Source organism: Aotus nancymaae, unplaced genomic scaffold (genome assembly GCF_030222135.1).
Source record: "Aotus nancymaae isolate 86718 unplaced genomic scaffold, 86718_ANA_hifiasm-v0.15.2.pri h1tg000051l, whole genome shotgun sequence".
Taxonomy (NCBI): Eukaryota; Metazoa; Chordata; class Mammalia; order Primates; family Aotidae; genus Aotus; species Aotus nancymaae.
The window spans coordinates 22,394,025-22,420,439 of NW_026988465.1; the positions used below are offsets into that span (position 1 = coordinate 22,394,025).

The 26,415-nt window shown below is 41.6% G+C and overlaps 1 protein-coding gene and 1 pseudogene across 9 annotated transcripts in view; one reads left to right on the forward strand and one right to left on the reverse strand.

Annotated features, from left to right (window-relative positions):
* CARMIL1 (capping protein regulator and myosin 1 linker 1) overlaps positions 1-26,415 on the reverse strand; it is a 342,171-nt gene that overhangs the window by 305,322 nt on the left and 10,434 nt on the right. The window lies entirely within an intron of this gene.
* On the forward strand, positions 22,775-23,367 carry LOC105721477 (GTPase NRas-like; annotated as a pseudogene).

A 26,415-nucleotide genomic window follows, 5' to 3' on the forward strand; every position in this document is an offset into this window, starting at 1 on the left:
GCAACCTCTGCCTCCCAGGTTCAAGTGATTCTCTGACCTCAGCCTCCAGAGTAGCTGGGATTACAGGTGCCCGCTACCACACCCGGCTCATTTTTGTATTTTTAGTAGAGATGGGATTTCACCATGTTGGCCAGGCTGGTCTCAAACTCCTGACCTCAGTCCGCCTCAGCCTACCAGGATGCTGGGATTACAGGTGTGAGTCACCATGCCCAGCCTCAACCCACCATCTTTTATAGAAGCCATTTTAATTGATTTAACATCTTCCCTGCCAGATCGCAAAAGAACAGAAATCACACAAATCTTATTTACATATGCTCCCAGAACTTAGTGCAATCTAGGCCTATGGTAGATATTTTAGTATTTGTTGAATAAATGAATCATTTTAAAAGTGTACAAATCACATAACTTTAAGTTTTCAAAAGATCTTCAGCTTTCTAGGTTCTCCTCTCTCCTGGTCCTATCTCTCTCCATCTTCTTGTGGAACCATATTTAAAGCTCCAGATTAATAATCTCCTTCTCAAAAACGCCTAGAGCAATGGCTTTCCTATTTTTCTGACTGCAACCCAAAATATAAAATATCTCTTACATTATGATTTGCTATATGCTCTCATATAACTAGTGAAAATAAATTTCACGCAGCAATATTTATCCTTACCACATGGAATGTCCTCTAATATCTACTATTCTATTTTAGCTCACCTCCTAAAAAATGCTGGCCATAATTCACTAAATTGAATTCACAACCTACTAATATGTGATCGATCAGCTATAGTTTGAAAAACTTCTATACAACCTTTCTTTCAAGCTGCAGCTTGGATATGGTGGCCTCAGGGGCAGCCTTCCCTGACTCCTTAATTAGCTCTACATGGTATATGATCTTTCTACATTTTTCTGTGGTAGGCCTGGATCTAGGGGACCAGAGCACATATGCCCACACGAAAACTTGTGTGAATGCTCACAAGAGCATTATTCACATAGCCAGAAGGTGGAAACAACCCACTACTCCTATTAATGAAGGAATAGATTTAAAAAAAAAAAAAAGTTGTGGCTGGGCGTAGTGGCTCACGCCTATGATCCCAGCACTCTGGGAGGCTGAGGCAGGTGGATCATGAGGTCAGGAATTTGAGATCCACCTGGCCCAGATGGTGCAATTCCGTCTCTACTAAAAACAGAAAAATTAACCAGGCACAGTGGTGGGAGCCTATAACCCCAGCTACTCTGGATGCTGAGGCAGGAGAATCGCTTGAACCAGGGAGGCAGAGGTTGCAGTGAGCCGAGATCACACCACTGCACTCCAGCCTGGGCGACAGAGTAAGACTGTCTTAAAAAAAAAAAAAAGATGTGGTATATTCATACAATGGAATATCATTCAGCCATTAAAATAAAATGAAGTTCAGCCCATGCTACAACATGGAGGAACCTTGAAAATATTATGCTAAAGGACATAAGCCAGACACGAAGGCCACATATTATATAATTCCATTAATTCCATTTATGTAAAATATCTAGAATAGGTCACTCCAGAGACAGAAAGTAGATTAGGTATTGCCAAGGGCTGAGAATGATAGGCAGACTGAGGATAACCGTTAAAGGAAAGAGGTTTCTTTTTGGGGTTAAAAAAAAAGGCTCTAAAATTGATTCTGTAATAGATGCACAACTCTGTGAATATACTAATAGCCACTGAGTTGTACACTTTAAACAGGTGAAATGTATGGTATGTGAATTACTTTTTTTTCTGAGATGGTGTCTTGCTCTGTCACCCAAGCTGGAGTGCAACTCACAATCTCAACTCACTGCAACCTCCGCCTCCTGGGTTCAATTGACTTTCAAGTGCTGTGATTACAGATGTGAGCCACCATGCCTGGCATGAAGTACATCTTTAATAAAGTTGTTTTTAAGAGAGAGGTGGGTCACGCTTGTAATCCTGGCACTTTGGGAAGCCGAGGCGGGCAGATTGCCTGAGATCAGGAGTTCGAGACCAGCCTGGCCAAGGTGGTGAAGCCCAGTCTCTACTAAAAATGCAAAAATTAGCTGAGTGTAGTGGCAGGTGTCTGTAATCCAAGCTACTCGGGAGACTGAGGTAAGAGAATTGCTTGAACCTGGGAGGCAGAGTTTGCATTGAGCAGAGATCGGGCCACTGCACTGCAGTCTGGGTGACAGAGCGAGACTCAGTCTCAAAAATAAGAGAGAGAGAGGCTACGCTCATACCTGTAATCTCAGCACTTTAGGAGGCTGAGGAAGGAGGATCACTTGAGCCCAGAAGTTCAAGACCAGCCTGGGCAACACAGTGAGCCCCTGTCTCCATTTTAAAAATAAAAATGAAGAAAAACCTAGGGAAGACCTGGAAAGTAGACTAAGTTGCAGGAAGCAGGTGCAGAACTGATCTTATCCCTGGCTTCTAGCACAAAGCCCACATGCATCGCAAAGGCTCCATAAGTATTTGCTGAATTAATAATTGATTCTATGACAATGAGTGGATGTCTATGACAATGACTGAGCTGTCTCAGTCACATAAAGCTTCCACCTTAGGGCATCCCCATGTTAACCATTCAAAGAAAGAAAACTAAGATTCCCTTTTTACTAGGTGAATTTCCACCTTCCCTTACAAGATATCCAATACTCCTGATAATTATAAACTGAAGGATTTTTTTTAAAGCAAGAAAAATATTATGTTTCCCTATTAAACTGCTTAAAAAATATGGTTGTACAATGGTCTGTCTCATGGAACCTCACATGAAATTCTGTTAATAAAAGCTTTCTCAGGCACAGTGACAAAGGAGTGCTGTTGAAAACTGTGTTGCTCAAAATTTTATCATACTCCGCAGCTGACTACAACCTCAAACTGATATTTTAAGCTTAATTCCCGCACGGAGTTTCAGCTCAGCTATGGACAACAGCCAACCACTGAAAGAGACAAGAAATAAGGGCTCAGAGAAACTAAAAACACAAAAGCAATGCACTTTTATGTTTGTTAGTAAAAGCAGAACTTTATATCCATGTGAAACATGTAGCTTAATCTGCACACAGCCATTTTTTAGCCTAAGCACAACTGAATGGCTACCATGTTTAAAATCTTATGATTGGTCAGGCGTGGTGCTTCACGCCTGTAATCTCCAAGTTTTGGGAGGCCGAGGCAGGCAGATCACCTGAGGTCAGGAGTTTGAGACCACCCTGCCCAACATGGAGAAACCCCATCTCTACTAAAAATACAAAATTAGCTGGGCGTGGTGGTGCATGCCTATAATCCCAGCTACTCAGGACGCTGAGGCAGGAGAATCACTTGAACCCAGGAGACAGAGGTTGCCAAATCACGCCATTGCACTCCAGCCTGGGCAACAAGAGCGAAACTCCATCTCTAAATAAAGTCTTATCAGTGTCTGTTTGAATGCCAACATACACAGCCACCTGCCATAACAACACATGCTTGCTATAAGTAAGTGACCCAAGAGGTAAAAATTCTGGTTGTCTATTAAAAACAAAACCAACAACCAAAATAACCCATCTTTCACCTATCCCTCATTTATCAAAAAAGAGGCTTAAACTTCAGATTTAGATGCCTGCAGAGTGGGCTCCCAAAAAAGCAATGTCTAAACAAAACAAAGACTAACATGGCACAGAACTACTCTAACAATAGCAACTCTCTTCCCACAATATTTCAGCTCCCAGTGGAAGCCTTTCCCCAATGTCTAAATACTTCTCTGTTTACTCCCTTCATCTAACATTTATTTTTAATAGCAGGAATACTTTTCATTCCATAACCAAGAGAAATTAACAAATAATATCAGATCTTAACTTTAGCAAAACAAAACCTGGAAATAATTCCAATGTGCTTCTTGTAAACAGATGTCTTCTTTAAAAATAATACTTTAGAATATGTTGTACATCTAACCAATTTATCAACAAACATTTATTGCTGTATAAGGTACAAAGAAGGTGGACAAAGAAGGAGAATGCAGATCAGGTCAAGGAACTTGTAGTAAAGTAGGGAACACAGGTACCCAAACAACAGACATTTGGGAAAGAGGAATAATAAGTTCCATGACAAAGTTCCAACCTTTAAATTAGAAAAGTTAATAGACTGTATTTGTGAATACTCTTACAAGCACAGGTATTACTGCCCAGTTTCAAAATGACCAGGGCAGCTAGACGTGGTGGCTCATGCCTGTAATCCCAGCACTTTGGGAGACCAAGGCAGGCGGATCACCTGAGGTCAGGAGTTCGAGACCAGCCTGGCCAACATGGTGAAATCCCGCCTCTACTAAAAATAAAAAAAAAAACTGGCTGGGCCTGATGGCAGTCACCTGTAATCCCAGTTACTCAGGAGGTTGAGGCAGGAGAATCACTTGAACCAGGGAGGCAGAGGTTGCAGTAAGCTGAGATCACACCATTGCATTCCAGCCTGGGTGACAAGAACAAGACTTCTCAGAAGAAAAAAAAAAATGACCAAGGCACTGCAGGGAACAGGTGGTTAAACACAGAAATGGCATACGATCCAGCAATTCCACTCCTCGGTATATACTTAAAAGAACTGAAACAGGAGGTCAGATACAGCAATGTTCAGCAAGACAGCAATGCTCACACCACCACTCACAGTAGCCAAAGAGGAAAAACAATTCAAATGTCCAATGAAGCACAAATGACTTTTTAAAAAACTGGTATATGCATACAACAGAATATTATTCAGGATTAAAAAGGAATGAAGTTCCGACACATGCTACAACATAGAGGAACCCTGAAAACATGTAAATCAGCAGTCACCAACCTTGTTAGCACCAAGGACTGGTTTCCTGGAAGACAACTTTTCAGTAGAAGCTGTGGTAGGAGGGATGTTTTGGGATGAAAATGTTCCACCTCAGATCATCAGGCATCAGTTAGATTCTCACAGGGAGCATGCAACCTAGACCTCCTGCATGCACAGTTCACAACAAGGTTCTCGTACCCGTAAGAATCTGATGCTACCGCTGATCTGACAGAAGGTGGAACTCAGGTGGTAATGCTCACTTACCTGCCGCTCACCTCGAGCTGTGTGACCCAGGTTCCTAAAAGGCCACGGACCAGTACCAATCTCTGGCCCTGGGGCTGGGGACTCATCTGCTAAATGACACAAGCCAGACACAAAAGGCATGTATTATATAATTCCATTTATATAAAACTTCCCAAATAGGGATATTTTCTGTTTCCACGGAAACAGGAAGTAGATTAGTGACTGTCAGGGGCAGTGAGGAGGTGGAATGAGGAGTCCGTGTTTAACTGATACAGTTTCTGTTTGGGATGAAAAAGTTCTGGAAACGGATAGGTTGCATAACATTGTGAATATGTTTAATGCCAATGAACACATATTTATTAATAACGGTTAAAATGGTAAATTTTATGTTACGTATACTTAATGGCAATTATTTTTAAATGATAAAAGGGGTATTTTTAATGGCTGAAACATACAGTGGCTTGATGAACATGTCTTCAGTGGTAGAGGCAGGCACAGGCCTGACTTTCCCCACCGGGCAGCTCTTAGGCCAGTAATCTATGTATCAGCTACATATTTATAAAGGATGGCAGTTCCCTCCCAGTACACAGAAGAGAAACGTTGTATTGCTTTATTTTGTGCACCATCAGCTAGCAGGGACCACTTACAAAAAACTTCAGAAGAAATCACCCATAGTTTCCATGGGATGCATGTGACTCACTAAAATTTAAGAGTTCAAAAGCTGAGGATGAGACAACAATTCTTACAACTGCAGGCCATATCAGAGAAGGAAGAGTGTGAATTAACTGCCTCATCAACTTGCTATTTGTCATGTCAGTTAGCGCAAAGATACTATTTAGAGGAAAACTCCACAATTCACCTGAAAAACAAACTAAAAAAACCCATGGATTGTCTTACCTTTTGAAAACCAAAGAAAGGAAGACTCTGAAAAGAGAAAACTCTTCATGTATTATTAACCGAAACAGCCATGCCCCTTTCTCCTATAATTTTAAAAGCTCTTACTCTCACAATATTCCCGGAAAAACGCTTTTTCAGCCCCACACTATTAACTAAAATTGCAGAACTAAGAACGTTTTAAAGCATTAGCACTAACTCTCAGGACTCCTGATTCTCAAGTTCCTGAAACTAGAATGGTTCTTTAAATCCCCATGTATCTGTCCCCAAAGAGACAAGCAGACAAAGTCCATTGTCTTCTGCCACCGGGACAGCAGGGAGAGAATTCTCAGAGTTATATTCAGAAATACAAAAATCAAACCTTGTTAAACATGTTCAAAAAAGCTTCTCACATCTCTACTGAAACTAAAAAGTAACAAACCTAGCCTACAGCCAAAGGGACAGACCTCCTAATTGGATTTTAACCTTATGAAAATGATATGTACTCAATCCTAGAACATAGAACCAATCCAAACAGTCACTGTGGGACACAACTGTCCTTACCAACTGCTCTGTCCTGGCCTCACTAATAGAAGTTTTAAGTTCTTGACAGTAAAGTTGTGACATTTAGTAAGCTCTAGCTAAAATACATCATTTGATATATGAGCAAGGAACACTGTAAATTTCAGATTCTTAGACCAAAGGACATATCTTCCAACTTGAATGCTCTATAGCAGATGTCCCCAACCCTGGGCTGCGGATCAGTTCCAGGCTGTGGCCTGTTAGGAACCAGGCCGCACAGCAGGAGGTGAGCAGTGGGTAAGCAAACATTACCACCTCAGCTCCGCCTCCTGTCAGATCAGCAGAGGCATTAGATTCTCACAGGAGCGTGAACCCTACTGTGAAATGCAAATGGTAGGGATCTATGCTGCACGCTCCTTATGAGAATCTAATGCCTGATGATCTGAGGTGGAACAGTTTCATCCTGAAACCATCCCCCCACCACCTGGTCTCTGGAAAAGCTGTCTTCCACAAAACTAGTCCCTGGTACCAAAAAGGCTGGGGACAGCTGTTCTAGGGGACATCGTATTTAAGAGGACAAGCAATCTTTAATTGAACTTACCCAGCTGCAAGGAATTCAATCCCCCACCCTCACAAATAAGCACATTCTATGAGTGGGCAGCTCTGTTAGGAAGATTATTCTGTGTTTCAAGCCAATACTCATTCCTCTGTAGTTGAGGACCATAGATAATAAATCTACGTCCTTTTCTCTGCAATGGCCCCTCCATGTGTGAGTGCAGCTCAGCACCTGTGGAGAAGGCAGGCCCCTAATATAAACTGCATGCAATCAACAACAGTAAATGATTTAAGGAAGCTTTCCCAACACCATTTCACCAGACTTGTAAAAAAGAATGATCTGAAATCACCTTAGACATTTATAATGAGGAGATTAACCTTATCCGACTTGTTCTTCTCAAGTCAAACCCAATGAAGAAGTTCCCTGGACAAAGGACTTCTCTGGTGTTACTCCAATCCATTCCCAAGTCACCACCTTCTTCCTTTAAAACACGTGTCCTTTACAAACAGATGGTGCTGAATGATTGTTAAATGGAATGTTTTAGTAATCTTCCCAAAAGTAGGTTGGGTGATCGTGTCTTGTGCACCCAGTATTTGACATATATTTTTCCAGTTGGCTAATCTGTAAAGCGTTAAAGCAGATATGGCATATTCTAAAACACAATTCCTTTGTGTAAATGATAAAACACTAAAATAACTTGTCAGCTTTTCTCCAAGTTCCCTGGAACACCAGTGTCCTGTGAGATGATAATTGACACTTCAAGAAATGTACAACATATGCTTAGCATAAGAACACCAAAGGTTCTAAGAATAGAGAAACGCAGAAACTTAAGTTCGGAAAGTGCAGGGTCAAAGGCCTTGATCACAGAGCAGTTCTCACCCAGCACACCTATTCCTAACTTCGGGAACAGGGTCTGTTACCTCCCCAATTTAGGAAATAGTTTTAGAGCTGCACAAGGCTTCTGATTTGTATGCTAAAAAGGGCTGCTCATGGAACCAATAGGAAATGAGATGCTTTCTAGTTTTTTACCCAACTGTAGAGGAAATGTTAGGTGACAGCCTTACTTTTTAAAAATAATAAAATAAAATCATGCAGTATAATCTTATCACACGGAAGAAATGAAGTGTCATCACTGAAAGCCTAAGAAAACGAATCTTTTCATTCAATTGTAAACAAATCTCACAATGGGGAAAAACTAACAAAGGAGAAGCCTATCACCAGCCAAAAGCTGAGAGTACATGCAATTTCTCTCTCATCTAAATGAGGAGACCAAGCCTTCGCAAACAGAAAACAAATCACTCTCTCGGAAACAAGAGAGGCAGCTCATTTGCACTGTGATTCACATTCCTGAGACAGTGGTACCAACGCTACTCGGTACCACAACAGGAGACAGGACACCCTTTCTCCTCAAGTATCTGTAATCTCCTGGGTTAGCTGTTGAGGGTAATAGGAAGCAGAGCTCATATGAACTAGTCAGAGAGCATTTAATGGCTCTCCAGACTGCACTAATCAGTCTGACCAAGGCAGAGTTCAGTTCAAGTGCCGAGATGAGCGGCTGTTTGCAGCTGGCCATTCTCCTTTCCTCCCAGCATCGCTGTTATTGATCCCTGCATCTTGCACAAAGCTAAATTAAAGATGGGCTACGTCAGATAAGGCTGCTGAGTAAAGAGACTTGCCGGGCTCCTGAGGAAAATAGTTTGGGCTTAAAATTTGTACTCTAGGTTGAGAGACTTACTGGGTAAATATTCTGTGTACATCACAAAGAGATTGCTTTCAGAGGTACTTTTCCTCTTCTTCTTTCTTCTTTTATTCCTCCTCCTCCTCTTCGTCTTCTTTCTTCTTCTTCTTCATCTTTATCTTCAAGACAGAGTCTTGCTTTGTAGCCCAGGCTGGAGTGCCGTGGCTCGGTCTTAGCCTACTGCAACCTCTGCCTCCCAGGTCCCAGTGGAAGCAGTTTTCCTGCCTCAGCCTCCTGAGTAGCTGGGATTACAGGCATGTGCCACCATGCCCGGCTAATTTTTGTATTTTTAGTAAAGATGGGGTTTCACCATGTTGGCCAAGCTGGTCTTCAACTCCTGACCTCGTGATCTGCCCGCCTCAGCCTCCCAAAGTGCTAGGATTACAGGCGTGAACCACCGCGCCCAGTGGGTAGAGGTACTTAATATAAAAGTACAATAGGTAAACAGTCCTGGACTCTCAAGTAGTTTACAGTCTCCTCAAGGATACCAGGTTGAAGAATAAGAGAATCCCGATTATGCTCTCAGTCAGGCCCAAATCTTTTAAGCTGGCTTTGAAAACAAGCACTGGACCACATTCCCAGAATCTATTACCCTATGGAACTCAGCCAACCATCTGAGCAACATTGTAAAGCATTCATATCTTCACTCATTTCCCTCTGGATTGATTTGTGTCAAAGACTCCAGTGGATTTACTGCATGAAGGTACTTGCATAATTTCCCTGGTTCTAAAAGGAAAGACAGGAAGAAGAGGTGACAAGCAGGACAAGGGAAGCACTGACCAACTGGACAGGGTCAATAGCAATCATTCAAAATAGAAAAATTTCTTTAGACTTACTGAAGTTTCAGAACATCATTCACAAGGTTGATTTCAACCCTCTATTGCATGTATTTTTAATGGTTTTTTAAAGGCTTTTCAAACTGTTAGCATCTCCCTCAAAAGAAATGGTACCCAGAGGCTCTAACAGGAAATGCTAAGAGAAAGTGTTATTGGAGGCAAAGCAACACATCTCTGGAATATATATGGTGAGCTGGCTTATTTGGTCTGATCTAAAGAACTGAATGAAGCAGCGCCTGAGGTTTTCTGCAATACTCTACGCAGCTTTCTTTTGGGAAAGTCAACCCATCAACAAGCTGAAAGGAAAGGCTTCTATCTCCCATTCTCTCCTGTAATATAGATTTCAAGGGCGCATACAGTGTGTTTGTAAATAAAGAGGCAGAGGCTTCCCAGGTGTTTCTGAGGCACGGCCAGGCTGAGAGTCACTGCTTTAAGGAAGCAGCATGCCATGTAACTCACCTGCAACCCACTTTAAACCACTTGGTCTTCTAGTACAGGTATATATTCAATGGGCTCATCAAGGCAACAAGGAATAGACATATTAGGAAATTGTCTCAGTTAATGGTGATCTAATATGAGGCTCCCTAGACAAGCAAGCAAAACAGGGAAGTATAAAACAGGAACCCCTACGAGCAGCTGCCCAGTTGGGCCTTCTAGAAAATTAAAACATACTATAGTTAGACATATTAGTTTAAGTAGTTTGACTCAACCTCGATTCTAAAATCACGCACTGCAGAACAGCCATCCTGTGCTGTCACCCAATTCCCACTTCTATTGTTCTTGTTAGCACTGGCTCATCAGGAGCCTCTTTATCTCCTCATGCCTTCTGCTTAACTAAGGGCTTTCACTGCCTCATGCCTTTTGCTGTCTACCCATTTCTGTGTCTCTCTCTGTCTCAAACTCCCAAGAGGAAGAATCTCTGCTCAATATAGGCTGCTGGTTAGCCTATACATGCTTATTGGGAATCAGGCATAAGCAAGCCTAGTTCAAGCAGTTAAAGCCAAAATGTGGAGCTGCATGCGGGGATACGGACAAAAGGAAATCCTATAAAGAAAGCTGTGGATACGGCAGGCTCTTGCAGGGAAGCCAACTTAACTAGCAGACACCTAACATGACCTGTCTGGTAAAAGTCATTTTCCTAAGCAGATTTCAAAGCTCTGTATATAGCCAGTTATACTTATTTCTCAAAAAGGTTTATTTTAAGGGTCTCTGACTGGAGAAAACTTAATTACCTGAGTAACTCAGTAATATACTTAGTTACCTAGTTACCTAAGTAACTAACCAAGTGTTTTTCATACTTCTGTGTGCATCGAAATGACCTTAAGGGCTTGTTAAAACAGATGGAAGGGCTCCTCTGCCAGAGTTTCTGATTTAGTAGGTCTGGTTAGGTCCCCTATGCTTTGATTTGTTTTTTGTTTTTTGGGTTGTTTTTGGAGAAAGAGTCTCACTCTGCCGCCCACGCTGGAATGCAGTGGCATGATCTGAGCTCACTGTAACCTCCACCTCCCAGGATCAAGCGATTCTCATGCCTCAGCCTCCCGAGAAGCTGGGATTACAGACAGGGGTGTGCCTCTATGCCCCGTTTTTTTTTTTTTTTTTTTGGTATTTTTAGCAGAGACAGGGGTTTGACATGTTGGCCAGGCTCGTTTCGATCTTCTGGCCTCAAGTGATCAGCCCTCCTCAGCCTCCCAAAGTGCTGGGATTACAGGCATGGGATTACACTACACTCGGCCTGCTTTTGCATTTTTAATAAGTTACCAGGTGATGTTAATGTTGCTCTTACTCAGGACTAGATATTGAGAACCACTGGTCTGACATATTAGGTATCTTAAAACAAGACAAATTTCTATGTGGTGGGATTTGTTACTTTTGTTACATAGAGATTTAGGTATCTAAATATTTCAAAAATAAATCAATAGTTGTATCATAGAATTGCAAATTTTGAGACTCATACATAACTCTGGAAGCTAAATATAAGACACACACCGGCTCTCTGACAGTTGAAACCCACTGATCTAAACCAATGGTTCTCAGCAGGGGGAAATTCTATAATCCAGAGGACATTTGACAATATCTGGAGATTTTTTTGTTTATTTTTTGGTTTTTGAGAAGGAGTCTCCCTCTGTCTCACAGGCTGAAGTACAGTGGCACAATCTCAGCTCACTGCAACCTCTGCCTCCCAGGTTTAAGCGATTTTCATGCTTTAGCCTCCTGAGTAGCTGGGATTACAGATGCCCACCAACACGTCCAGCTAATTTTTGTATTTTTAGTAGAGACGAGGATTCACCATATTGGCCAGGCTGGTCTCAAACTCCTGACCTCAGGTGATCTGCCCGCCTCGGCCTCCCAAAGTGCTGGGATTACAGGTGTGGGCCCCCACACTCAGCCTCTGGAGACATTTTTAATTGTCCCAACTGTGGGAGGAGTGGGTGATGGTGCGGGATCTAGTGGGCGGGGGCCATGGAGGCTAGTAAACATGCCGCCATGCACAGGACAGCCCCCACAACAATTGTTTTGACCAAAATGTCAACAGTGCTGAGGCTGAGATACCCTCAAGGCTGGTTAGAAAGTGAAGGTCCAGCACAGCCTGCAGATGAAGAATCCAGCACGGGCCAGGTGCACGACTCTTTCTCAAGAGAAAAAAAAAAAAAAAAGAATCCAGCATACTCAGGAATCCTCCTGACTATGGAGACACAGAACCACACAAGCCAGTGAACTGAGGTAAAGCACCCCCGAATTAAGGACTGGATATAAAACAAAAGCAATCATGACTGAAATCCAAGAGGAAGCAATCCGAGTGAGGCAACAGAACAGACGGCATCGCCACAAAAGGACCAAGAAGGCCCTAAGTGAATGAACAGGTGACAACTACTGACAGTTTCTTTTTTTTAAATCCAGGTAACTGGAAAGTGAAAGAGGAGCTTGAGCAGGTATCTGAATACATTCAGATCTGCAATGAAAGCAAGATGAAAAACGGATATCCATAGAAAATGCACAGTGCTGTCTTCAGAGACAAATTTCTCAATACTGAACTTGAACCTTTTCTTAAAAAAAAGATTTCTCAAGAGCAGTGTACCCTCTTTAAGAGCAGCAGAGTGAAAAAAAACATTCTAAACCCGTTTCTGTAGACAGTCTGTACTGGCTTAAAATAGCTCTGAGCAGAGAAAACATTACAACATGTACCTTGTACAGGGCCAGGAATACATGCAAAGTTGAGGTCTTTCTTTTGAAATATTAATATAAACTATCTCTAAATAATCTGTGACTCAAATATACAATCAGATTCTTATAATCAAAGCATTTGGCATTATCACTACACTACCCCTGACAATAACAGCTAAGACTTACTGATGACTTACCATGTGCCAGGCACTATTACAAAACATTTTATATCTAATATCCCACTTAATTTTCAAAACAAAACTACAAAGTAGTTTGTTACTACACCCATTTTACAGATGGAGACAGTAAGGCACAGAGAAGTTAAATGCCCAAGGTTAAATGTTAGCAAATGCCATTTCCAAATTCAAATGTAGGCAGACTTACCTACTAACACAGAAAATGGGAGGTATAAAATGTGAAGACACTGAAAAAAGAAGCCATTCCTGAATTTAAGGCTAAATACATTACCACAAGCATCTCTCTCCAGAATATTAAAACGTAAAGCCCTACTCTGATGAATAAAGAGTTGCCTACTCCCAGAGAACACAGAAAAAAGGAACTGAGCATGAAGCCTTCCTGCATATACAGTGATGCGGACATCACTTGTTCAGTTCTGCGGACAACCTGCATATGTCAGGTATAAAGACAGATACCACTTTCATTAAATCTCTGTAGCAAGAACACATAAATGGAACACTGCTTAAGAAACTCTAAGTGACAAGGTGCTAATAGCCTTTCCTTTGCTCCAGATGCTTTATTAACAAGCAAACCTGGACAGGAAAAACTGGACCAACTTCTTGCATCCAGGCCTTGTCAAGAAAGAGAAAAATATTGAACAGAGAAGACCCAACATGTTCCCCAGAGAGATCTCTTCAGAGAGAGTAAAATGATAGAGGGTTAAGTGCTATTTAAACCCCAAAGTTTTTTTCTAGAAAGGCAAACTGTTGAAAAGGAAATCACTCCCAGAACTTCACAGTTAATTTACAAACAATGAATTTGGGGGAGATAAAATTCTGATAAGGAGCAGGACACTCAAGATACTTGAAGGGAAACATCTGTACACCCAAGCCAAATATTTAACTATGTCACTCTGTGCAGCCTAGTTTTGATTATCGACAGCACAAGCAGTGACTGTGATTCAGTGAACAAAGTTGTACAAAATGTTTCCCAAAATGCAACATTTGTTCTGTCCCAAGGATGCTGGCAAAGAATACAAATTGGACCAAGAAATTTAAAAGAAAAGGAGCTGAGGCCGGGCATGGTGGCCTGTGCCTGTAGTCTCAGTTATCAAGACGCCGAGACGGGAGGAATGTTTGAGTCCAAGAGTTGGAGACCAGCCTGAACAACACAGCAAGAGGCCATTTTTTAAAATGCTTGAGAGAGAGAGAGAGAGAGAGAGAGAGAGAGAGAGACAGACAGACAGACAGACAGACAGACAGACAGACAGACAGACAGATTCTTATAAGAAGCTGGAATACTCTTAAGTGCTGAACTGAACTGTCCAAGACTTAGCAAAAAACAAAGCACAGCTGCTTCTCTTCAGGTCATGCCTAGGACAGATAAGATCTTTTCTTTGGTTGCCAGTGACAGCTAATTTAGGACAGATGGACTCAGGAAACAAAAAAATGACCACTGATAACATCCACTGGCCTGGACTTCTCCTGGCCACACCTTAGCTCAGATTCTGCAACTAAGTGTGGCTGCGCTCCGTGAAGTAGCCACGAGAGCAGACAGATTGCCTTAAAAGAACCTGGCAAGGTTCTCAGTTGCTTCACCACGTCGAGGTCTCTTGATTTTCTTTGTCTGTTCCACAGGGTAACTAAGGAAGTCCTCTGTGCTTGTTTTCTGAGACTGAAAATAAGGAGGTCTCTGGGGAATGTCATCCTAGCTGTCAGTCTGGAAGAACGGCAGCCACAAGCAACATGGTACACGATGGTAGCTTTGAAAGGATAGAGAAAGGCAGGCTGAACTCTAGGGGGCCTCAGCAAGGAGGACAGCGCTCCACAAGGAGCTCCTCATGGCAGAAGAGAGACCACTGGTCCTCATCACCTGGGCACCCCTCTCCCTGGGCAGAGAGACAGTGAAAGGATCAGGAAGTGGGGACAGTATATGAGAATGGGAAGGACTACTCTGAAGCTTCTAGTGGAGTGGGGAAGGACCGTAAGACTTGAGAAATTGTTGTTAGCTATACAGATGAAATTAACTGCCTTCAGAATTGTCTGGGAAGAAAAGCAATGTCTCCTTTCATTATGATACTAAATTATCTTCTAGGACATTGGACTAGTTCTACAAGCATATTAGCTTATGGTTCTTGTTAATTACATTTCCTCTAATGAAAGTGTCATGCACCTTATCATTGGCCAATCTACTCAACTACCATTTATGAGAGTCCTCAAAGACCCAAGGTAAGAAAGTCTCATGGCAAGGGCAAAGATCAGGATCATATAATATAGGCTCACACCTACCTATACCTCTCTGTGCCAGGCTCTGGCCGTGGAGAGGGAGGGAGACAGAGCAGCGGCCCCGGGTTGGAGGCCCGCCCCGGACCCAGCCTGCCCTGCGGACGCCAGACCCGCTCCCACCTTGGTCCACGCTGGCCCCGCTCTGCAGGGCCGTCTTCCAGCATGTTCCTTGGGACCCATGTTCAGTCCCCACTTCCTGGGGCACCCGTGCTGAGAACTAATCAATACCCTGCGCTTTCTGGAAACTTCCACAGCGTCTGTTGGTCGATCCACGCACAGGAGAAGAGACACAGAAGGAAAGAAGAGGGACGAGAGGAGAGAAAACACAAGAAAGAGGACAGAAGATGAAGCCAGGAGAGGTCAAGGCCAGCTTGCCTGTGGGGAGGCCTGCGACTCTGTGGGAGCCACCGCGAGCCAAATGAGGAAGGCCTGGGAGGCAGTGTGGACCAACTCCTATGCCCTTTTCTGAATCTTCCATTTATAAACTACACAAAGGTAAAAACGAACAGACCTCTGTCCCTTCACAACCATTTACCAAACAATTGAGGAGGCTCAACCCTCTCCCTGACCCTGGATAAGTTTGCACATATCCACAAACAATCCTAAAATAAGACAAAGATGTCTCAGTGCCCTAGAAGAGTGACAGGCAGAAGAGGACCGGGGTCCAGAGAAGGGCAACCAGACCTGGAGCCCATAAAAGCACTTAGCACAGCCTGGAAAAGAAGGTGCCTTCTACAAATGCCAGCTGGTGTCATGGTTGTTATTAACGGCTTTTCCTATGGCATTCATGTGGCTAAACTCTGTGAAAAATTGTCATTGGTGATACCCAGCCTTTTTGAGTAGAAGGAGCCCTTTTGAACATTTTTTTAAAAAAGGATTTTGTATGATTGTCAAAAAAAAAAAAAAAGGGGGGGGATCCTTGGCTGATTCTGCCAAGACAATGATACTTGGGAACTGTGACTCTGAAACCATAAATGAAGTCACAGGACTTTCTCATTCCAGCAAACATACTGTAGTAGAAGACAGCATGTCCACACGGGCAGAGCTGAAAGAATCCTAAATTATATGAAAAAGGTTTGCCTCAGGAGCTAGGGTCCAAGGAGCACTGGTCTAAGAAATACCAGGATCCGAGCAAAGAGAAAAAGCCATTCTGCCAAGTGGACTCTTGTTTAAGACAGTGAAATTGACAAGGTGGAGGATTTATTCTCTATTTAGACTTCCTGAATAACAATCAGGTAAAAATATGCATCCTTCAAAATGCCTATTAGGCAATGATGGCAATGATTCCACCACCAGGATTTTATCCAGGAGAAATAAATATGAAGATATGGACATTTATAAGGCAAAATATCGGAAATAACCTAAATTATCTGACAATAAGGGACACGATTAGATAAATTACAGTACTCTCCTACATGGTAAATGGAGTACCACACAGAAAATCAAGCTGATATAAATTACTGTCATAGAAAGCTTTGACCCCAAAAATTAAATTTTAAAAGTATATCACAAAATATTCAGGATTCCATTTTTAAATATATATATATTTATATGTAAATTAGCACAGAAAAATATGGAAAATACTATTTTTTTCCAATGATTATATCTAAATTGATAGGATTAGGTAATGTTTGCTTTTTCTTTCCTATGTTTTATAACTGTTTTAGTAATGTAAATTCAGAGATACTTCCAAAATTTAAAACAACAATCACAAAACTTTTTGCCAAAGCAATGTGTAGGTGGTATTCTTCACCAGACAGTTTGCACCTGGACTGATGTTCCCCACCCTGCCTGGAGGAGCACAGAATCTGTGATGCTACAGGCTCCATACCCTCCTCAAAAGGCACAATCCATAGGAGCCCACTGAAGACTGAGAAAGTCTACTTAATTCAGTTCAAGGGTGTTTGCCAAGCATGTGTGATCCCCAAACACCTATAGTTGTTGAAAAGGTTCATAGACAAAGCAAGGGTGATTCCAAAGCAAGGTGATCAGAATAGTGGTAAGTCTGAAAACAACATCCTCCAAGGACTGAGATCCCAGGAAGTGAGCCTATTTAGCTGAAGGACTCTGAAACCAAAGAAAAGTATGATAAGCTTCTTCAAATACTTGAACTGCACTCATGGGTAGGAGGGAGAAAAATTGTTCTGTGACATTCCAGTAGACTACGCAAGAAGAAGTGGAGGGTGAGAAGCAGATCCCAGGCCAAATGAAGACAGGGCTTTGAGGGGCTCTTTTCTCGTCACTGGAAATAATGAAGTAAAAAGCAGATACCTAGCTGTCAGAGGTGCTATAGAAGAAACTTCTCCTAGGTTAAGACACATGGTTAGATGGCTACCAAGAGTCCTCTAGCCCCAAGATCCTCTAGACAGCAATCAATGAGGGCAAGGTCTGAATAAATTTCCCCAGAGTCAATCTGTCTACACCAGATCCTATCTGATGGATACACCTACTAATCCCAGTCAATGTCCATAAATGTCTCCTGAGACCCCAGGGCCCAGCAATCAGCAGAAATAGACACACTGCCTCTTTAGCAGGAACTAAGCACATTTGTCTCAAACCCTTGCCAAAGGCTGGAGAGGCTGTAAGTACAGCTCAAGGCATATGTACGTGCCTGCTTCCTACCTCTAAGAGGATGTCCTGTACATCTACACATATCTAAAGAAAACAAGACACTTGCTGGCCAAAGTTCATCAAGTGATAACGCTTTCAAAAAAACAGGAAAACTCGGGTTGGGCAGAGGGGCTCACGCCCATAATTCCAGCACTTTGGGAGGCCAAGGGAGGTGGAGGACTTGAGCTCAGGAGTTCAAGACCCTCTTGAGCAACATGGTGAAACCCCATCTCTACAAAAAAAAAATACAAAAATTAGTCAGCATGGTGGCCCGTGCCTGTAGTCCTAGCTACTTGGGAGGCTGAAGTGGGAGGCTGCAATGAGCTGAGCCTGGGTGGCAGAGGTTGCAATGAGCTGAGATCATGCCACTGCATACCAGTTTGGGTGACAAAGTGAGGCCCTGTCGAAGGGGAAGGGGGAGGAGAAGGAGAAAGGAAAGGAAAAAGAAAAGGAAAAGAAAAGAAACACCAGCTCACATATGTAATCCCACTCTGGGAGGCTAAGGTGGAATGACTGCTTGAGCCCAGTGAGACCAGCCTGCACAACAAAGCTGCATCTCTACAAAAAAACAAACAGTTAGGCATGGTGGCATGTGCCTGTAGTCCAGCTCCCGAGAGGCTGACACAGGACGATCTCTTCAGCCCAGAGTATCAATGCTGCAGTGAGCTGTGTTTGAACCACTGCACTCCAGCTTTTGGATGACAGACAGGAGGGAGGGAGGGAGGGAGGGAAGCCTCCTCCTAAGAAGCAAGATGAGGAAAAGAACCCAGTGAATGAAAGTGAACACTCTTTTACCCACTGCTACTGCCTCCCCCCCACACACACACACTCTCTCCAAGCATCCTTCTTTCCCCTCTTTGCCCCTCTTTCCTCAAAGAGCAGGGAAAAGTGGTCTATTGAGAGAGAAAAATAAATAAAACACAGTAATGTAAAGATTTAGACAGTAATATACCCCATATATACCAATCCAAAATCCCATATTCTATTTTTTAAAAAAAGCATTTTAGAAAGCAGAGGGGATAAGAAAAGGAACAAAAATCTTTTAGCCTTCAGATTTTAGCTGCATTTTAAATCTCTTTTAACAATAGATATTAACATTGTTTCTAATTAAATGAAACCTAAAGTTGCTACAGTAACCTTTTCCTAAAGTCTTTATTTTCTCTGTAACTATTTTATAACTACGAAAAACAAGAGTTCTCCCTATTCATTCCGTATTCTGAGTAGATTTCCTGGCTCCTTAATGTCCACAATGTCCCTTTCATGCTACGCTCCCACTCTCCCTCCTCCCTTACCTTCCTCCCCTCTCCAGGGTATACCTAACTGCCTTAGCCCAGGGGTGGCCAAATCCCAGACTGGAAAAAGAGTATCTTTATAGAACAACGAAAAGTTACACCAAGCCTGGTATATGTTCAACAGCTTCCTTGCCCAAGGTCATCTGACTCGCCTATCCTAACTACAGAAGAAACTGGGGCAGTTGCAGATAAGGAGAGAGTAGAATGCAAATGGAGCTCAGGTAACAGGCACAAGTCCGCCAGAACTGCCTCCTGAAAATGCATGCACCGGGCCAGAGCCTGCCCCCAGCCCCTACGCAGAGATGAGTGGAAACAGGTAGGAACTGACTCCAGTGTTCAGTTCAGGTAAATTGTGAAGTGCTCAAATATGGCTTCTTTTAATTTGCAGTTCCTCGAATTTTTGCCAGGATCCTTGGCAACAATACATGTTCTGTGATTACTCATTCCCAAAGATCGTTTAAATGTTGTTGCTGTTTTCTAAAGCTCAATTTTCTGGAGCCATGTAACTTCACCCAGGTGCTTTGAAAATCGCCTATGCACAGAATTGTAAGTGATCCTTAAAAGTTGAGACTCCTAATGGTACCACAAAGGGAGCTGTTCAAATTACCCAACGACTGGTACAAGAGCCTCTCACTGAGGCATGTAAAGCTGGGGCATAGAATAATGACTTTCTGACAGCATTCTTCGGAAGACATTGCAGTCTACAGGCATTTTATATGCATTTGTCTTATGACTATTTTAACTACCATAATAAAACACCAACACACACACTCAGATGTGTTACACCGAATTTTACATATCAGAGAACAGCTACGAGGTACACTGTGCTGCCAGGATAACCCACTTTTGCGCAGATCTCAGAATAAAGCTTCTTCTGCCATCTCTATTTACTTGGAAAGCATCCCAAGATTGCAAGACTAGCTATTTTAAACTGTGATATTCGTCCTGCTTAACTGGTGAATAGGGAGTCTCTGCATTCCATGCAACCAGGACAAAAATCAAATCTCCCCTTCTATTTCTAATTTGTGTTCGTCAAAACTGCCTCACTGAAATCAGTGATTAGGTTTACACTATTATAGGTTTAACTATGAACTCCCAAAATACAATCCCAAAACATCACTATATTATGGGTTCCATGAAAAAGAATAACTGTTTTAAATGGCACTACCAAATGTTTAAGTCTGAAAACCACTGGCCAAGGCTCATGTTCCCTTAAAAAAGCTGCGCAACACAAATTCCAGCATGAATGCTGTCTGAAAAGTGACTATGGCACAGGGCATGCTGCTGAATTCAGTTAGGTACTAGAGACTGCGGAACTAGAAAAGCATTAAACACACTAGCCATGCAAAATGAGCATGGCCCACTGTAAAAGAACCAGTTTCCATATTGCAGAATATCTGAGATTGAAGATAATTTGTAACTGATTAAGTAGGTCAGACACTTCCAAAACTCTGTATAAGAGATATTTCTTTTTTCACGTCCTCTTAAAAAACAAGCAGGTGAAATAGAGATTACACTTTGTTAATGAAAGACCGCACTACCACCAAAATATTTAGGGATACATGTCACCCAAAATAATACCCCTATGCCTTTCAACATTTTTTAAGTTAACTTATAGTTATTCCAATCAAGCCTAATTAAGATGTTCAAAAGCCATAAATAAATAGCTAAGAAAAAAAGATGTTAAAGGGATTTCAGTCCTGGCTCGTAGGCTCACGCCTATAATCCCAGCACTTTGGGAGGCTGAGGTGGGAGAATTGCTTGAGTCAAAGTTCAAGACCAGCCTGGGCAACATAGTGAGACTGTCTCTATAAAAAATAATAATTAATGAGGGAGGCGTGGTGGCATGTGCCTGTAGTCCCAGCTACTCAAGAGGCTGAACTGGGAGGATCACCTGAGCAAGGCTTGTGATTGTGATTGTGCCACTGCCTTCCAGCTTGTGCAACTCAGTGAGACCCTGTCTCAAAAAAAGGTGTGTGTGTGGGGTGGATTTCAGACTAACTTTTCAAAGAAAACACATGGACACCAAATGGGTCGTTTTAAAGAGAATAACAAATAAAACAGAATGATTCAATTTGTATGCCACTTCCCTTCCCTGCTCAGTTTAATAAGAAAGGAAGTCCGGCTTCTGACCCATTTTATGAAGGGTGTGGAAGGATAAGGGGTTGGCAAAGATGATGTAACCCAATTCCAAATCAAACAGAAAAAAGTAAAGTGGAGACTAGGAATGACCTTCCACACGCTTCAGGACCACCATCCTGGAGAGAGAGAGGACTGCCACGCTCCTCTCCCGCCAACAAGCAGCAGCAGAAGTGTGAGGAACAAGAGGTCATCAGGGCTCTTGCTCCCTCTGGACATTGTTTTTCCTTCACTATTAGTTCTCCAAAAAAAAAAAAAAAAAAATTCCCAGCACTTTGGGAGGCCAAGGCAGAAGGCTCGCTTGAACCCAGGAGTTCAAAAGCAGCCTGGGCAACATGACAAAACACCATCTCTACAAAAAATATAAAAATTAGCTGGGTGTGGTGGCACATGCCTGTAGTCCCAGCTACTTGGGAGGCTGATGTGGGAGGATTACTTAAGCCTGGGAGGTTGAAGCTACAGTGAGCTGTGTTCATGCCACTGTATTCCAGCTTGGGTGATAAAGTGACACCCAGTCTCAGGAAAAAAAAAAACGTCCAGACAATGCCAAATGCTGCCAAAGATTTAGAGAAACTAGATCACTCACACATTGCTGGTAGAACCATATAATGGTACAGCCACTCTGGGAAACAGTTTGCCAGTTTCTTATAAAAGTAAACATGCAATTCCCATACAAAGTAGCAACTGCACTCCTTGGCATTTATCACAGAGAAATGAAGAAGTATGTTCCCTAAAAAATCTGTTTATATCAGTTTTATTCCTAATAGCCAAAAACTAGAAACAACTAATCTGTCCATCAACTAGTCAATGCGCAAACCAAACATGGTACGTCCATATCATGAAGTACTCCTCAGCTAAGAAGGAAACACCTGATACAGCTTGGACGAAGATCCAGGGAATTCTGCTGAGCAAGAACAGCCTATCCCAAAAAGACATGCACTAGATGAGTAAATTCACATAACGTTCTTAAAATGACAAAACTATAGAAATGGGGAACAGATGAGCGGCTACCAGGGGTCAGAGAAGTGGGGAGTGCTAGGTAGAGCTATAAAAAGGCAATGTTAGAAGTCCTTATGGTGAAGCAAATCTGCATTTTGCAGCATCAATCAATGTCATTATCCTGGTTATGACATTATACTACAACTTTGCAAAATGGAAAAAGTAAAGGGTATAAGAGATCCTCTCTGTATTATCTGATACAACTCCAGACAAATCTACAATTATCTAAAAATGAAAATTTTTAATTTTTAAAAACTATGTAAGTTAAAATACATTTTTTACACTCCGAGTACTACAAAAATTGGGTGAAGATTCATTTAGCAAATGGGAGAAGGGAATAAGAGTCTAAGAAACACAGAGTCAGTTTCTAAAGACAACAGAGAAAGGTATTACAACAACACAGGAGATGTCAAACCAATGTGGCCCAGAGTGGAACTACTCACAACTTGGATTTTAAGAACATGGGCTAGGCCGCTCCCTTGTGGGGGCTGTTCATGGCGGTTCCCAAGTCTCCAACATTTTTCCCGGCTCTTGCTTTGATTTTGGTCCTAAATCTGTCCACAGCAAAGGCAGCAGAGCTTAAGGTTCTTGTAGGAGTGAAATGACTGAGTACAAACTGGTGGTACTTGGAGCATCTGGTGTTGGGAAAAGCGCACTGACAATCCAGCTAATCCAGAACCAGTTTTTGTAGATGAATATGATCCCACCATAGAGGATTCTAAGAGAAAACAGGTGGTTACAGATGGTGAAACCTGTCTGCTGGACATTCTCGATACAGCTAGACAGGAAGAGTCCAGTGCCGTGAGAGACCAATACATGGGGACAGTCGAAGGCTTCCTCTGTGTATTTACCAACAATAACAGCAAGTCGTTTGTGGATATTAACCTCTACAGGGAGCAGATTAAGCGAGTGAAAGACTGAGATTATGTACCTATAGTGCTAGTGGGAAGCAAGTGTGATTTGCCAACAAGTACGGTTGATACAAAACAAGCCCACAAACTGGCCAAGAGTTACAATATTCCATTCACTGAAACCTCAGCCAAGACCAGACAGGGTGTTGAAGATGCTTTTTACACACTGCTAAGGGAAGTACACCAGTACCAAATGAAAAACCTCAACAGCACTGATGATGGGACTCAAGGATACATTCGCAGGTGTTCAAATATTGTAAAACTTTGGTGCATTGTTATTTAGTAGCTGCGATCAGTGATTTTCAAACCTCAAATATAGTATATTAACAAATTACATTTTCACTGTATATCACGGTATCCTAACCCTAACCCTTCTCACCCCACCCTCTACACCTCCCCCAACAGCAAGAGGGGCTTGATTATTTCAGCTAAGTAAAGCATGATCCCACCCTCTATGGTGGGATCACATGAGAAAGAAATTCTTCCACATTTGCTCATTGCACAGTAACTCCAGCTAGTAATTTTGTGGGTACCTGCAGTTAGCCCTGCAAAGAAAGAGGTAAGTTAGCACAAGCTCTTTATCATAACTGGAAAACTCGGTATCACGTATTTAAATCTTTTTTTTTTTTCTTTTCCTTTTAAGCCATGTAGAAACTCTAAATTAAGCCAATATTCTCATTTCAGAATGAGGATGTCTCCGCTGAAAAATATTTTAAATTTTCTTTATTCATAATGTTCTCCGAAGGGTTTAAAGTGAGATGTTGATAAATCTGTCTATGCTGCTAAGTTTGCTCAAAACAAAAAATATATAATTGATAGTTATGAGGATCTGGAGGCTTGGCATTTTCATTTGCAGATAATATGCTGGTAATTCTCATAAAAAATACACCTGGATAACTTTTGGTAAAAGACTAATTCCAAAATGGCCACTTTGTTCCTGTCTTCTAATATTTAAATACTTACTGAGGTCCTTCATATTCTTTTTTTTTTTTTTTTTTTTTGAGACACAGTCTTACTCTGTTGCCAGGCTGGAGTGCAGTGGCGCAATCTCTGCTCACTGCCAACTCCACCTCCTGGGTTCAAGCGATTCTTCTGCCTCAGCCTCCCAAGTAGCTGGGACTACAGGCGTGCGCCACTACACCCAACTAATTTTTGTATTTTTAGTAGAGACGGGGTTTCACTATGTTGGCCAGGATCGTCTTGATCTCCTGACCTTGTGTTCGGCTCGCCTCGGCCTCCCAAAGTGCTGGGATTACAGGCGTGAGCCAACCGCGCCCAGCCCTCCATCTTCTATGTTACTAATTTTCATTTATTACGCAAATGTCATATTACCTTGAAATTAAGAAGAAACATATACTGTGCCCAGAGTATAATGAACCTGGAGAGTTGTGCTCCTTACTACTAATTCTCAAAGTTTTCACAGTACTGTCATCATTTGTAAATAGAAATTCTGCTTTCCTATTTGTGCCCCTCCTGGAGCAGTGTTACTCTGTAATTTTCCTGAGGCTTATCACCTCAGTCATTTTTTTTTTTAATTTCTGTAACTCGACGTTTTTTTTTTTTTAATGTCTGTGACTGGCAGTGTGATTCTTTTTCTTAAAAATCTATTAAATTTGATGTCAAATTAGGAAGAAAAATAGTTACTCATCTTGGCCTCTTGTACCAACAGCCCTTGTATGTATGTACTTAAAGTTTTTTAAGCATGTTCTAAGCACAGAAGTTTCTAAATGGGGCCAAAATTCAGACTTGAGTATGTCTTTGAATAGCTTCTTAAGAAGTTACAATTAGCCAGGCATGATGGCCCGCACCTGTAATCCCAGCTACTTGAGAGACTGAGGAAAAAGGATGGCTTGAACCCCATAGGTGAAGGTTGCAGTAAGAAGAGATCCCGCCACTTTACTCCAGCCTAAGTGACAGAGTGAGACTCAATCTCAAAAAAAAAAAAGAAAAAAAAAAGTTACACATAAGTGTGAATTTTTGGCAAATAGAGTGTCAAACTTAAAAGCTGAATAACTTCAATGTGGTATAAAATGTGGTTTTTAGGCTATGTTTGTGATTGCTGAAAATAATTCTAGTTTACCTGAAAATCCTTCTCTTTCCCCAAATTAAGTGCCTGGCCAGCTGTCATAAACTACATATTCCTTTTAGTTTTTTTTAAAGGTTATATGTTCAAGAGTGTGAAAATAAGATGTTCTGTCTAAAGGCTACTATGCCTGGTACGTAAATGAACCTGTTAAATGCTGTATTTGCTCCAACAGCTTACTATAGAATGTTACTTAAATACAATAGCATACTTATTACAATTTTTACTATAGGAGTGTAATATAGGTAAAATTAACCTCTATTTTACTGGGTCCCCTGTTTAGTCTTTCACCATCCTTTAAACTGCTGGGAATTTTTTTGTCATGACTTGAAAGCAAGCATAGAGAAACACTTTAAAGGTATCTGGGTTTTTTCCCATTCCAGAACTTGTGAGCATAGTCATACTTGCTTTATATTCACAGTCATGAACTCCTAAGCTGGCAGCTACAACCAAGAACCAAAAACCAAAAACCAGTGCATTCTGCTTCTTGTAAATGATCTCTGCTAATTAATTATAAGAAGCAAGGTAAACTAGAAAAAATCTTGTATTTGGATGGTTTCTATAAAGAAGGGACTGTAATTCTTGTACATTATTTTTCATCTTTGCTGTTTCTTTGAGCAGTCTAATGTGCCACACAATTATCTAAGGTATTTGTTTTCTATAAGAATAGTTTTAAAAGTTAAAAGTATCCTTGTTACCAGAGTAGTTGTATTGTACTTCAAAATGTAAGATGATTTTTAAAAGCCTGAGTGCTGACCTAAGATCCAACTGTATGAACTCTACTCTGGAGGGAGGGGAGGTCATCAGTGGAAGTTTTAAGACTTATTTTTTTGTGCCATGTAACATACATAAAAATAATCATGCAATTCTGCTGTTTAAACAGGAACTATTGGCTTCCTTGGCCCTAAATGGAAGAGCAGATATTTTAAGTTGCTGACTTTATTGTAAATTAATCCAACCTTACTCTTTTTAATTTGGTTGTTTTTCTTGTTAAATGATGTTTAAAAAATAAATACTAGAAGTTATTGGCTTAAAAAATTAAAAATAAAAAAAAATTTAAAACACGGGCTAAAGGACCATTCCTCAGGAGAACACTCCTAATGATGGATAGCCTATTCAAGCCTGTTCTATCTTTTCTTAACTGTCCCAGGAGGCATAATCTCTGGCCTGTTCCTTCTGAGCCGATTGTCATTAGGGTCTCTGGCCAAATAAGTTTGGAAAAGACAGAATACTTTATCCAATTCTTAG